At 37.8% G+C, this 13,901-nt stretch overlaps 1 protein-coding gene across 1 annotated transcript in view; it reads left to right on the plus strand.

The window, feature by feature from the left end:
• Window positions 1-318: 318 nt before the first annotated feature.
• The window catches only part of NUBPL (nucleotide binding protein-like), an 88,342-nt gene continuing 74,759 nt past the window's right edge, over window positions 319-13,901 (plus strand). Inside the window, exon 1 of the mRNA XM_009319361.1 lies at window positions 319-407. The gene's annotated coding sequence lies outside the window, so the exon portion shown is untranslated. The remainder of the gene's footprint in view (window positions 408-13,901) is intronic.

The raw sequence follows: 13,901 nt of genomic DNA on the forward strand, positions 1-13,901 counted from the left end.
TTTTAAGTGTTAAGATCGCTCATATTTAACTGTGTGTCTAAACAGAATGCCCACTGGTGTTATTTTTGAGTAGGCCCCGTTCCTGCCAGCCTGCTTGCCTGTGAAGCAGGCTCCCTTTGGGAAAGCCTGCGTGCAAAACGGTTTTTTTGACCAGTAGTGAAAATTTCTCAGTGCGCAGGTGGGTTTCTTCCCTGTCAGCTTTCTCTGCGAAAGCTGCAGGTGGGTGCATACGCATTCGCTTGCTTTCTGTTTCTGTTAGTCCTCAAGCTCCAGGGATGAGGCTCTAAGGGACAAACGCGCCCGGATCCTGTCACGCGGACTGCCGAAGCAGAAGCCCATAGAAGGAGTTAAGCAGGTGGTGGTCTTAGCTTCTGGAAAAGGGGGAGTTGGGAAATCAACAACAGCAGGTAAGGGTTGTGGTTTTTTTATTGTTTACTTTGAACATTTTGTAATACTTTGTAAGGAATATTTGGGCACTTGTTGTGTCATTACCTTGTAATTGAGTCCCACTAACTCAACCTTTCAACGCCGTCAAGTCCTATTGCAGCCATTGAGGATCTGCGTGGGTACAGAGGTCTTGGCGTTAAATGACGTGCAAATTGAGCAGGCAGCTTTGAAATAGTATCTTTGTAATAGTGCAGTGCTGTCCTGGGACAGTCTGCTTTCTTAAGAGGTGGTGTGAGCTGAGGTGGAGGGGCTCATATGCCGGTGCAGTGATACTGTTCCTCCTTTTCTGGCAGTGTAGGTGTGCCTGTACAGTTCTCCCCTGTGCTATGTCAGCATAGTCATGTGCTCTGTAGAGGATACTAACACTTAGAAGATTTCAAAATCAGGTGTCTCTCCAATTTTCTCAACTACTTGTATAGGCATTTCGTAAACAGAAGATGAAACAGTAGTTATAAACCACACAAATTGATCGGAGCCTTGTGAAGCACCTTGAACTCTTCTCTCAGCCCAACCATTAGGTTTTGAATTAATTTTTCTCTAACTGTGCAGTTCCTAGGTGGTAGAACAAGATAGTACATGGGTTACCAGTACTGCAGAAATTTCCTTGAACTTAAACAAAGATGACACTGAAGGTAAACCTCTTTGTAAACATCTCTGTAAAGTGTTAGAAATTTGTTTTAAAATCTCTTCCTTAGCATCTAGGTTAGGAAGAGAGTCATCCTTTAGCTGAATGTTGTCTGCTGTTCATCTCCATTTACCATGAATCACACATTGATGTAGCTCTTAATTTCTCATTTTGTGGTTTGTATTTCAGCCATGCTTGAAAAGGACTGACTATCAAATAAATACTAGAACAGACAAACATGATATCCCATAGTGAGAGTAATTGTACTTAAAGAAAGTTGAAAGTATTTTTTTCTGTACAAAGGATACATATACATACTATCCTATACGTAGGATACACATTCCTGTACAAAGATATGCAAAGCAAACAAGACCTGCTTTTCTTAATGGTGTACTTTCTGGTTGATGGTTATAATTCATAGGCTGGCTGTTTTAGGTTACTGAAAATACCAAGTATCTGTTTGTAAATCAACAGATTTACAAACTGCACATAATTTGAGCAGTAAATTCAGATTATCCTCCTCATGTCTGTAAACAAATGTGCTAATTTAAGTTCTGCTAACTGGTGTCTGTATGTAATTTGTACATATCTGTATGTAATTTGTACATAAAGTATGACACATGTATAAATAACACTTAAAGAGCTGAGAGTTCATACCCATGCATTTAAAAATGAAAAATCAGGGTTCAACAAGCATTAAATAAGAAAGTTGAAATGTAAATGAACTATTCAGATGTTGCTGTATTGGACAGCCTTTTGTTAATGAATGTATTAATTTATAATATTGAGAAGAAAAACAAAACTAGATTCTTGTTTATTAAAATGAGAATAAATTTAATGGTTCAGATGGACAATTGAAGATCAGATAACTTGTACGAACAAAAGTATTGCACGGTGTCATTGCTGAATGATGTACTTAAAATTGTGTTCTTCGTAATGGAGGTTTGTGGGGAACATGTTTGGTGACAACTCCACTGACTCATTTTGAGAGCAGGAGTTGAAAAGGAAGGAGGGTGGTACGTATCTCGAATTCCTAAAGCACCACAGAAAATATCATTAGTCTTATTGTCTGCATCTCTCTGAAGGACTGTCAAGGCTGTTAGTATTCTTTCCCCCAGTGGGTTTATGTTTCTATTGCACTGGATCTCCGTTTCAGGACAAGTGGATATGCATTCTGGTCAAGTTTGTCGGGGCTATTCCTTAACCTGTCTTTGCATTTCTGTTGAATAACATTTTTCTGTTTGTTGCATATAGCTTTCATATTGTATTCTCTGTTGCTTCTAGCACTTCTTGGTCTTCTGAAATCACTGTAGTCAATGATTAAAAGAAGAAATTGTGTTATAGAAAGAATATTTTTCAATGCATGTTTAAATACTTTGATTGGTTTTTGTTATTGTTGTTTTTGTTTGCCTGGTGTTAAGTGTTGTTTATGTTTCCTATCTCTTTCCTATCAAGTTTCTGTCTTTTACCAGCATTCTGCTGTATTTACTCCACCTGGCCAAAGGTGGGGGTTTTTTTTGGTGTGGTTTTTTTGTTCGTTTGGTGTTTTTTTTTCTCTCTTCTGTCCCCTCTTTTGCATTACCTGAAGATTAGAGTACTATAGAAAATTGATCCTGGCATGAGAAGAGTTCAAAGTGTGGTCTTGAAAGAAGAGAAGTTTCTAATTTATTGGAACTCTTAATGTTTTCAGCTGTGGAAGTGGAATAAAATTAATGGCTGGTGTTCTTACTCACATTTTGTTAATCCTGCAGTTTGAGGAAAATAAAACTACTGATACTACCAACTACCTTGGCCTTCAGACATTTTTAGCAAAGACTAACGGGCTGAGATTTTTTATTATTGTTGAGGACAGCTGATAAAGTCAACACATGGTCAAATGATCTCAGTCATATTAACTGTGTTTTAATTTTTTTTTTCCTCTTGCATGCTTTTATTCTGCATGTAGGATGTACTATTATTGAAACTCACCCTTTCAAGGTAGGGGCCAAAATCCATCTATTCACCTGACCAAGCCAGGCACAGGTCTGGGCTTTGGCAAAGGTGATAATAGTATTTGTTCATTGTTCTTTTCCAGGGTCAACGTCATATTTTTTGATTCAGGGCCTTCTCTACATGTTAAAATATTATACTAAATAGTCATAAACTGGTTATTCTATTTCTAAATGCCACTTATATTGAGATGTAAGTATTGAAAGTTATCTTTCAGAGAGAGTTCATCTTGGTTATCTAGGTGTTTTATTGATGCTGTAGATTAACCATGTCACAGATGTAGATACGCTCAGCTGGCTCTGTACATGTCTGATTTTGGGCCAAGAAGTTTTATTTGTATTGTTAGCTCAATGTTCTGGGAATTCAATTGTGCTATTCCTAGGACCAGTTCGGATTTGGAAGTTACAAAGTCCAAACTAATAACTTTTCCCAGACTTGTACTGATTTCAAGAAGACTAACTCCGATCTGCATGTGCATCATTCTTGATACTGGTTGGCTAGTTTAGCATGGGTGGAGATACTGTGCTTTCTTGGAGCCTGCTTTGAAGTTTTAAAAAATAATTAAAAAAAAAAAAAGTTGTATTGAACTTCTGGAATGTATCTGCTCTGCTCTCCTGTACTCCTGGTTATGGGAACTTACTAGTTAGGGCCAACATGAACGTTTAGGGTCAGGTTAGGTCCTATGTTGCATCTCTACGCTCTCTTGGAACTGTCGGTCATATAAAGACAATGGAACGCAAGAATCAGCTGGATTCAGTAGAGGATGTGAGGTCTCCAGCTATATATTCAGCTAAAAAACCCAGGTTTTCCTACTATATTATTTCCACTGTCTCCCCTTTTTCCCTTCAGTAGTCGAATATCTTTTATTGAAGAAGCGTTGTGGATCATACTTTAATTTTCACACATGGTAATTGTATAGGAAGAAGAAAGATGAATAAAGTGGTTTTGAGACAGTGTGCGGAGTAACTTGCTGCTTCCTTTGTTCCTCTTCAGACATGAGCTGCAGTTGATTTTATTTTTTTCTTTTTTATTTATCATTGGTTTGCATATTTTTTCTCCTTATCTGTGATTTGTAGATTTGTCTCCAAGTTTCAGAGGATGGTTTTTCCTGTGATTGATTCAGGGAACAGTTAATCAAGCATCTGTTTAAATAGCAAACTGAAGAATAAAATCTATATGCTTTATCAGCTTAGGAGTAAGAGGCTGTGTGCTTCTTAGGGAGAGCTGTACAATTTTCCTTGTTAACCTCCTCACCATTTTGTTTAAAGGAACTTATCTTTCTCAATACTAAATTCTTTAAGCTGGGAATCTGGCTCCCCAGCTTGTTCTCAGTACCTTCATGCTCTCCCAGTAGAACAAGGCTGACCACAAGCAGCTTGTTCTTAAAAGGCTTTATGGACTGACATACAGCAATGTGTAAAGAAAGCAAAAGATGTTACCCAAGAAAGACGGGGGTGTGTGTTGGGGTTTTTTTGTCGTGTTTCTTTTTAAATTTATTTTAAAACATGTTGCTCCTTGGATTATAACAATTACTATTTGGTTATACTGAAGCTTCTAGGAGGTCTTCCAACATAATTGAAGCTGGTGAGCCATTAAAAGATACCATTTCTTACATGTTAAGTATTGATGGAAATGTAAAAGCTGTAAACAAACTCACAGTCTTTTTAATTGCTTCATCCCGGTTTTCTGTTTCTTTAGTTGTTACAGATGCTTTCAGGGTAGATGAGACTTTGTTTTCTGACATAAAAATCACGTGAAAAGCATGCGTTGCATCTTCTTCCAGAAAGTATCCACGTTTAATATATCACAAGAAATCATAAAAAGGGGTATGATCATCTTTCTGGTCACTGTACTATAATAGTTTAGGTCAATACTTACCTAATCTCTAGTTTTAAGAAAGTTCACTAGAGGCTGTGCTGAAGGTTACCTATGGTAGGGCTATTTTAGTTTTATAGTACAGTGTCCACTTTTGAAAAGTCAGGTGGGTACCTCAAAATATTTTTTTAATGTTATCCTTTGGCAAAATACTCAGATTGTATTTTTATTTTGCAGTGTCCTCTAGAAACTTGGAGTTTGCAAGTTTTTGCAGATTAGCTTCAGTTTGTGAGCCTGTTAGCAAACATGGACTGAAATGCGGGTGCTGCTGCCACTTAAACTAGTAATATTGTAGAGGTGCAAGAAGCTAAGAACCAAGGTGATGAATGCAATTATTAAGTGTGATGTATTTATATTTTCTCTTGTTAGAAATGATAACATTCTCAATATTTGGGAATTATGTTTTCTTGCACTTAACCTTTTTTTTTTTCCTTCCTCTTTCTTGCAGTAAATATAGCCCTCGCCCTAGCAGCAAATGATTCGGTAGGTGAACATCTAATTTTCAGCCTTAATGTGAAACAAGTGTGTGAGTCATAAATAAAATGGTTACTGCTGGGGGCAGTCACATACATAAAATCTAAGTATTTACTCTGACAGTTAATTTCTTTATTTGTTTTTTCATGGACTTATGAGTTTATATTAATTTGTTTATATTTTATCAGTACCATGAATGACTTAGCAGCTCTCATCCTTCCTCTGGGTTTGCCTGTGTCCTTTCCCTTGTGTGTCTCTGAGTTCAACTGCAATTCTGCAAGGATGTGTAGATGTAGTAGACGATGTTTGTGCAGCTTGGAGACACGTAATAAATAATTAAATTCTATCACTTCAGAGCACTGACTTGGAAAAAATGTGAGTAAGTGCTGGATGGTGTCCAAAACATTTTTATAGCTCTAAAGATTTATTTTTTCCAGAGAAATTAATGTGTAAAAATACTTTATATATAAACAGCTGAGGGGAAAAAAGGAGCTATGTATCTTCCCTAAAGCTTGGAAATGTATTTTTTGAGTGACAAAATATCATTGCCCACTTTGGTATTGCTCAAACTACTACTTGGACTATAAATAGACAGTGGGAACCATTCAAGTGTAAAAACAACAGGTCTTCCTTATGTCCACCTGCTGCTATAAACTGGGAGTAGTTCCATTGTGCACATTTATTGCCACAGAGGTAAACTCAGAAGCAAGCTTCCTACGTAAGGGTGTATAATGCAGGTTTTGTACTCATAAGGCATTAATTAAAAACAAAGTATCCTCAAGTACTTTAATCTGGTAAACGTAGCATCTTTTTCTTGTTGTAAAAGATGAGTAAAAGAAAACAACAGGTAGAAGGAGTGAGGTTTACATGCAATCTGTGGTCTTCCTGTAGGAATTTTGTAAAAGATCAAAAAAATTTCCGTAAACTCAGTCATACTTGATAAGAAGAGAGTGTTTAAACCTGTTATATGAAATATGTACTGTTTGTAATGGCATCTGATCTTGATATTTCACAGTTTTTAACTCTGTGTTTTAAATAGGCTGCTGGAGTAATTTGATTGCAGAGAAAAATCTGTCATGTTGAAAAGCAAAACTGCTTGAATGGTCCCTCTAATTAACTTTAAAACATGGCATTTGCTGTAATACTTTTACAAAATGAATGTGATCCTGCAATGTGATCTGTGTTGTGGCATGGTCATTGAGTAGCTCCGTGGAAACCATGTCAACTAATTGTACATAACTTTCTGTACCAGCTTAAGTGTTTTTAGGATTGTGCCTGATACTTTTCAAACATGCAGTTTTGTGCATTGTTTAAATTTATATTTAGGTAAAGCATCTCTTAGTAATTGTCATACACAAGTTGTGGGATTATACCCTTTCATTAGGAGTTAAACATCTGGCTTTAAACATAATGATGTGATACACCACTTCAGTAGCCCATTAAAACACTTGCAAAGCACACAAATAAGAGAGACCATAGTCTAGAATGATTGAAGACGTTGTTGCCGGGGTTATTTGTAAAATCAGGGACTGAGAAATAATTTCAAATGAAATCGAGCCAAGAAAGTTAACATAGAATACGCTAGTCATTTCTGATGTTATGATTATGTGGTGGTGTAAAATTGAAGGCCAGCATCTGGTGGATGTTAATCAATGAAGAGCAGCTGAAATCGATGAAATAGCTGTGACTTGCATGAACTGATGGTCACAATTTAACAAGCTGCTGCCATGGTGAAGTTGTGCATTGTTGTAGTTACAGGCTAGAAAATATGAAATTAAGGTGGATTGAATAAACTCAACTCTATCTTGTTTGTTCATGCATTAATTTTTTTTTTAAGATAATGATGATATACATCACGTTTATGTTTAACCTTTGGGCTTGAATTTGCTGGTGTGTTCATTTGTGCACTCCCATTGATTTCAGTTTACTAGTTTTATGAGTCAGGGTTATGAAATTAATATCTCTGGGATGTTGATCCAGTCTGGGATTGTCCAGTGCTCTGAATTGTAAGGATCATTGCAATGTTCAGTTTTGTTACGGTGAAATAAATAAGGAGGTTGTTTTCCAGAGTCCATTGGTGCCTCCTGCTGACGTTTATAGTGAATGTCTTTGACCTCAGACATGCAGCAATGGACGTCTTCATTTTACTTCTGTTAACTTACTGATTGTGCATTGCTTTCCCATGGTTTCCCTTCCCTTCGTTGCTATCGTAAGTTCACCTCTTTCTGAGGAAGCAGTAATGATTCCTCTAGTAGATCAGAGCTTCAGCAGCCTCCTGCAACTTCATTACAGTCCTTATGTCTCTTACAAGCAAAATACAGATTTATAGAAACTGATGCTTGAACTTGATGTACTGTTTAAAGGAGGAAAGAAAGGACTCGTGGAGAAAGATAGGTCACCGTGACAATAAAGGTCTGTGCTTCCTTCATTAGATACGGTCTGTTTCTGTTACAAGTTCAATGTTTATAACTAGATTTTCAAAGCAAGTAGTCTACCGGAGCTAAATGACTCTTAAAATAATGTTGCCTTCTGATCTTTCAAGTGTTCTTTTTCTAAGATTATACAGGTCACAGACTATTGAGAACAACTGTTTTCTGGTGAGGGAGATCTGTGGAATATGCTTTCAGAGGAGATTGGATTAGAGTAGATTCTTGCTGCTTTCAGTAACAGCTGTGACATCTTATTGTTGTTTGATAGTGTCATAAGATGGAAGCAGATTAACAGTCAAAGCATAAAGGAGTTTTTTGTCCTCTCGATAAAAGAAAGCTTCCTTCCATCTTCTCTTAAAAGTCTACTTTCTATAGCTAAAACCCCAGACCCTACTGTTTCTATGGATAATTTTTTTTTTAATATGGAAGCTTTTTCAGTTATTTTAGTGATGGTCTGAAGTATTAAGGCATCGACAGAGCCTTGGACATTGTCATTGGCACATAGTGCTGTTGGCAGAGCTGGGATTAGAATTCAGGAGTTCAAGTCTTGCATGCTGGTGTTCAGTCTGTTTGGCGTATTTTTACCTCATGGTTACAGAGTAAATAATTCAAGACAGGATTTCATTTAGATGCCTAGATACCACGTCCAAGACAAAGTACATTTTTTTTGAGTTTTGTTTTGTTTTGGGTGTTTTTGATGCAAAGCCAGGGAAGCAAGCAGGGCAGCCTCTTATCCCTTTCTGGAATATTAGGCTTTTGGTACCCCGGGTTACCTGTTGTAGATGGATTAGTTAAGAATTGTATAAGCTCTTGTGCCTATGTCAAGACCTATAAATCTATACAGTGTTCTTTTTGTGTTAAGAAATAACTTAAAGTTTTACCCTTGTGTCCTGTTTTTAATTGCTTGCTTAGTTTGACAGCTGATTCTTTCTGTTCTTTTGATGTACCAGCAGTCAGTTGTGCTCCCCTAGGAGCACTTGGGAAGAATTTTTGGGTTTCGTGCTGGGACGATTCATATTCAGACAAGAATGACTATTTATGAAAGCTGCCTGGCCAGAGACGATTTATTATAGTAGAAACAAGTTGAATTAATAGATGGCAGCAATAATAGGATAGAGATTGCTTGTTTATGAACAGAGTATTTTAGTGAGCAAACACCAGCTGTGCATGACTAAGGATGGCGCAAATCCAGTTGGGAGGCCGCATGCTCGTGCTGTCACAGTGAGGCAAGCTCCCCAGTCAGAGTTCCTTTGACTCTCCTTTTCTTTCCAGGAAGATTTACATTTTTCACTATAGGATGAAATGGTTTTTGTGTTGTGAAGGACAGAGGAGCAAGAAGTAAAACCATATGGAACGAATTGGGGTCTAAGCACGAGCAAGTGGCTTCCGCCTGTGGTAGTGGGGGCGTGTGATTAAAGGCATCAGTTTAACTATTCTAGCCTAACTCTGTGTCAGGGGACTATTGGGTCAAGCAGACCAGGACCAAAATTTGAAATACATCAAGGGTGATTTTATCTTAGGGAGTGGCCTTTGTTTTCCCAAGCAAACCCGCTGGTTGCTGAGCAACGTAGTATTTTAAATATAAGGCCGTCGGTGTTCCTGCGCCGCGGGAGGCGGGCGGCCGGCAGAGGGAGCGCCGGGGGGTGCGCGGGGCGCTGCGCCCGGCCGCGCTGCCTTTGACCTCGGGCAGTAAAGGGCCAAGCGCATTGTCTTGTAATGTAAACAAGGCCGGGGAAAGTTGGTGATTAGCTAAATGAAAAACACTTACTCAAACAATATCACAGTCAACATGTCACAAGGCAGATTTTTTTTTTTTTAAGCAGAAAACTCCTGTGGATATCTGCCTGTTACACGCATACGTGAGTAGGAGGTTTCTCACAAATATATAGTAAGTTATAGCATGGAAAGTATGTAGCTATGAGCACAGTCTTCATGTGAATTCACTGTGGTGATAATAAAATTAGTTTTAATTATTTCAAAATGCGTGTTCAATCAAACAACACACATTAATTTTAAAACTACTCAAAATCCACCCAGCCTATTTTCTTTACATTCCAGCTTTTTTCCAAATATTTGGCTCCTGTAATTAAACTATTTCTCTACAGGATAGTATTTGACTGGTGCATTAATAGATGACTTCACAAGGTATATATGTTTCTTTCTGGTACGGAAAAAATTCCATGTGGGGGGAACAAACAAATCTAGAAGTATTTAGACAATAACGGGGCTCCTTCACTGAACAATTATAGCGTGAAGGCAAGTTTTGACCTGTTTTGTCCTCCTCCTATGCAGCTTTCCTAATTATTAGGGTTTGATTTCTAGGCATCTTTAGCTTCATTGCTTAGAGAATCAGAAGACTGTGATTGCTATAGGTAAGGTGTTCATGCTTGTTTCTTAATGCTAAAAAGTGTCAATAAAGCTGGAGATGCCAGTTAGAATTGAGTGGGGTTATCTTGCAATGACTGCTCAGCTTCTAGATCAGCTGAGAAGATGAGAGGATAAAGCTTTAAAAATCTTACTGTTTTTCAAGTAAAAAATGGGTGAAATTAAAAATGTTTTTAAGCATAGGCCACTTAAAATGTTTTATTTTAATCAAATGACTGTATCCTTAATTTGAGGAAAATAACTCTACGTGCAATACTTTAAAAATTTTTTACTTTTTTTTTTTAATTACCTGCATCCTGAGTCTTCAAGTCATTGAAAGCCTTGTGCAGATGCCAGAGAGACTGATGTGAAAGGTGGAGCATGTTTATAATAATTTGGCATGCTGTGAAAGTGGTGAGGCATCTTGTAGAGATGTAGTAACGTTTGGGATTCTGTTTCGGATTTTGGTAATTTATTTTTAAAATGGTGCTGTATTGAGATTTTTTTTTTGCAGTAGGATACATAATGTGCAAGAAGGCCAAGCAAGGTTGAATTACTGGTATCCGATTATTTAGAACTCTGACTAGGAGCTACTGCAGACTGTTGTGGAAAAAAATGCCAGAGAAGTTCTGTAGCTGACAGAAAATTAGAAGATCTTCATATGAAGGGAAAGGGCTTTTAAATCAGTAGAAGAGTGACTGTTTAAAACAAGTCTGCATTTCTAGGATAGAGAGTGAGAAAACTTCAGTGGTGCTTTTTTGGCTTTAATCCAATTTACAGCTAGGCACTTAAATAGTGTGCAGCTGAAAGAGTTAGAGAATTAGGGATTAAAAGATGGCTATTCAGTGTGTCAGTATGTCAAACGAGGAATCCAGAGCCTATCCTGATTTTAAGTTCTCTTTTGTCCTATGTGTTACTGCTTGCAATTTGGGATTAGCTCTAAGTCTATAATGACATTAAAAGGGTAAATTGAGAGTCCTGTGGTGGATTAAGAGCACCAGCTTTAAAAATAACTGGCACCTTCACTTAGCAAAGCTGGAATTTCTGTCTTTGGTATGGGCTGCGGCTGCTGAATATTTGGAGCGCCTCTAATGTAGGGAATCCTTCACCGTATAGAACAAGGGCAGCTCATTAACCTGTGCCTCCATCCATCCCAGACTGAACACCAAGGGAATTCTGGTGGTCTGCAGAGTTTACTTCCAAGTAAAATATCATCCGCTAATGTCCGGTGGAGATATATATGCCCTACCAAGTATGGAAAAAAGTCTCAGAAAAGATGAGCAAAAATTAAATTAATGCTGTCAAAGAGTCTTTGGATGTTTAGCAGTAACGTAGGCTATGTTGATTAATAGCTATTCGTAGCAGCTTCTTGTGAGCTGATTTTTTTCTTTTATTTTCTTTCTCTCTATTGGCATGAAGTCTTTTATCAGGCTTGTTCCTCAATAAAGCATTTGGCAACTTGGAAGAAATCAATGAATACCATCAGATTCTCCACTGAACACAGGAGTATGTGTGAAGGGGTCCTCTGTCATATATGAATGGAACTGATTGCATTTGGTTGAAAAATCTGTTACTGGAAAACGTAATTGATTTCATAGTTAATATTACCTGAAAGACAAAAAAGGGAACCTACATGAAGAAAGTGTATTGGAGAGACTAAATAACTCTTAAGTGTCTGCTAAAACAGTTAACAGGAGAAAAGATATGGATCATTTTGTCATTAGCATGGACCGATGTTATCTGTACAAGGACCATATAGAGTAAAACTCACCTGCCTAAGAGAACAAACATAATAGCAATTGGATAATTTTGAATGTGCATAAAGAAAAGCAAAGGAGGCAAAATTTAGAGGATTTTTACAAGACTTCTATTTGCCAGTTTGTAGAGGGACTGTGTCTAATATGACCTTCAACAACTTTATTTTTTTCTCCCAAAAGGATTTATTACAACTAAGTTCAGAGCTTGAAAATCATTAATTCAGAATACAGCTATCTTGCAGATTTCTATTGCTCACAAGGCAGTGGCCAAGTTCAAAGGCTAAACTGAACTTTAATTACGTTGAGAATCTTGCCAGAGAAGTTAAAGGAAAGGATCTTTTTAGTGAGGTTATCTATGCCTGTAATTTGTACACTGCGCAAAATGAAACTGTAGGATTCTCATCTTTCAGGGATATATGCAAGAATATCTTCTTTATCTGTTGATGTAGCATTTGGTTTTCTTGTAAATACAGAATCTATACCTGGTGACTGTGAAAACTTATTTTCATTTTTTAATGTAGGTGAGAGAAGTTTCTAAATTGGAATGAAAACTTTACTGTATTTGTACTGGGGTAAGAGATGCAGTGATTATATAGATGTACCTTATCCTGAATATTTGTCAGAAATCTTTAGACAGGTCTAACTGGGCAAATTAATATCTTGTTGAGAAGATTAACAGTAGTGAAGTAAAAAGGATGATGTAGTCAATGATGTAAAAGTAGAAGATGAAGAGGAGTTATAGTTCTTTACCACAGTCCTTTATCCTATAAATGTGGGTTTGGGTTGTTTTTTTTTTTTGTGATCTTGAGCTCACCAGTGATCGGATGAGACCATGACAGCTGGCACCAGTATTGCAGAAAGAGCAAATCCTAGCAGTAGTTAGCCTATGCTGGAGAACACTAGAGGGGGGGGGGAACCTTAAAAGCATTGATTAGAAGGGAAATATGAACATCTGTGAGTGTTTAAGTGTACTTTTTGCTGAATAGACCGAGAGAGTACTTTTTGTCTTTTCGTGTGCTGACAATATATTTATTTCTAATTTTGTGTTCTCTCTGCCTGATGGAATATTGATAAGGATCTTGATAAGAGGGCCACAAAAATGATCAGGGGGATGGAACATCTCTCCTGTGAAGAAAGGCTGAGAGAGTTGGGGATGTTCAGCCTAGAGAAGAGAAGGCTTTGGGCAGACCTTATTGCAGCCTATCAGTACTTCAAGGGGGCTTGTAAAAAAGATGGCGGCAAACTCTTCAGCAGGGCCTGTTGCGACAGGACAAGGGGGAATGGCTTTAAACTAAAAGAGGGTAGATTTAGACTAGATAGAAGGAAGAAATTTTTCATGCTGAGGGTGGTGGAACCCTGGCACAGGTTGCCCAGAGAGGTGGTGGATGCCCCATCCCTGGAAACATTCCAGGTCAGGTTGGACGGGGCTCTGAGCAACCTGATCTAGTTGAAGATGTCCCTGCCCCTGGCAGGGGGGTTGGACTAGATGACCTTTAGAGGTCCCTTCCAACCCAAACTATTCTATGGTTCTATGATCTTACTGAAGAGGTCGATAATTCTGCATGTGTTACTTTAGTATGGTTTTTCAAAGTAGCTTACAGTGACGTGGAAGTACACGATTAAATCATATGGGAATGGTTATGTTGTCAGTTACATCTTCAGAGTTCAAGCTGTTTAGAACTTGCAGTTAGGGAACAAAAAAATACAGTTCTCTAGAAAGTATTTTCCAAGTGAAGTAAACTTGGAAGATTGATTCAAGCTTTCTTCCCAGTTTGGGCAGGTGGAAGGAAAAGGACAAATATTAACTTGAGAATAGCTGTTTTGAACTTGGTTATTGCTGTGCCAGCTGGAAAGATAGAATGCTGTTTGTTAATAGCACAGGATAGAAATATTTTCGTAAGGAGAAAATGCAGCCATAAGAAGACGGTGAAGTTGTATTAC

The sequence above is a fragment of the Pygoscelis adeliae genome, unplaced genomic scaffold (genome assembly GCF_000699105.1).
Source record: "Pygoscelis adeliae isolate BGI_AS28 unplaced genomic scaffold, ASM69910v1 Scaffold71, whole genome shotgun sequence".
NCBI lineage: Eukaryota > Metazoa > Chordata > Aves > Sphenisciformes > Spheniscidae > Pygoscelis > Pygoscelis adeliae.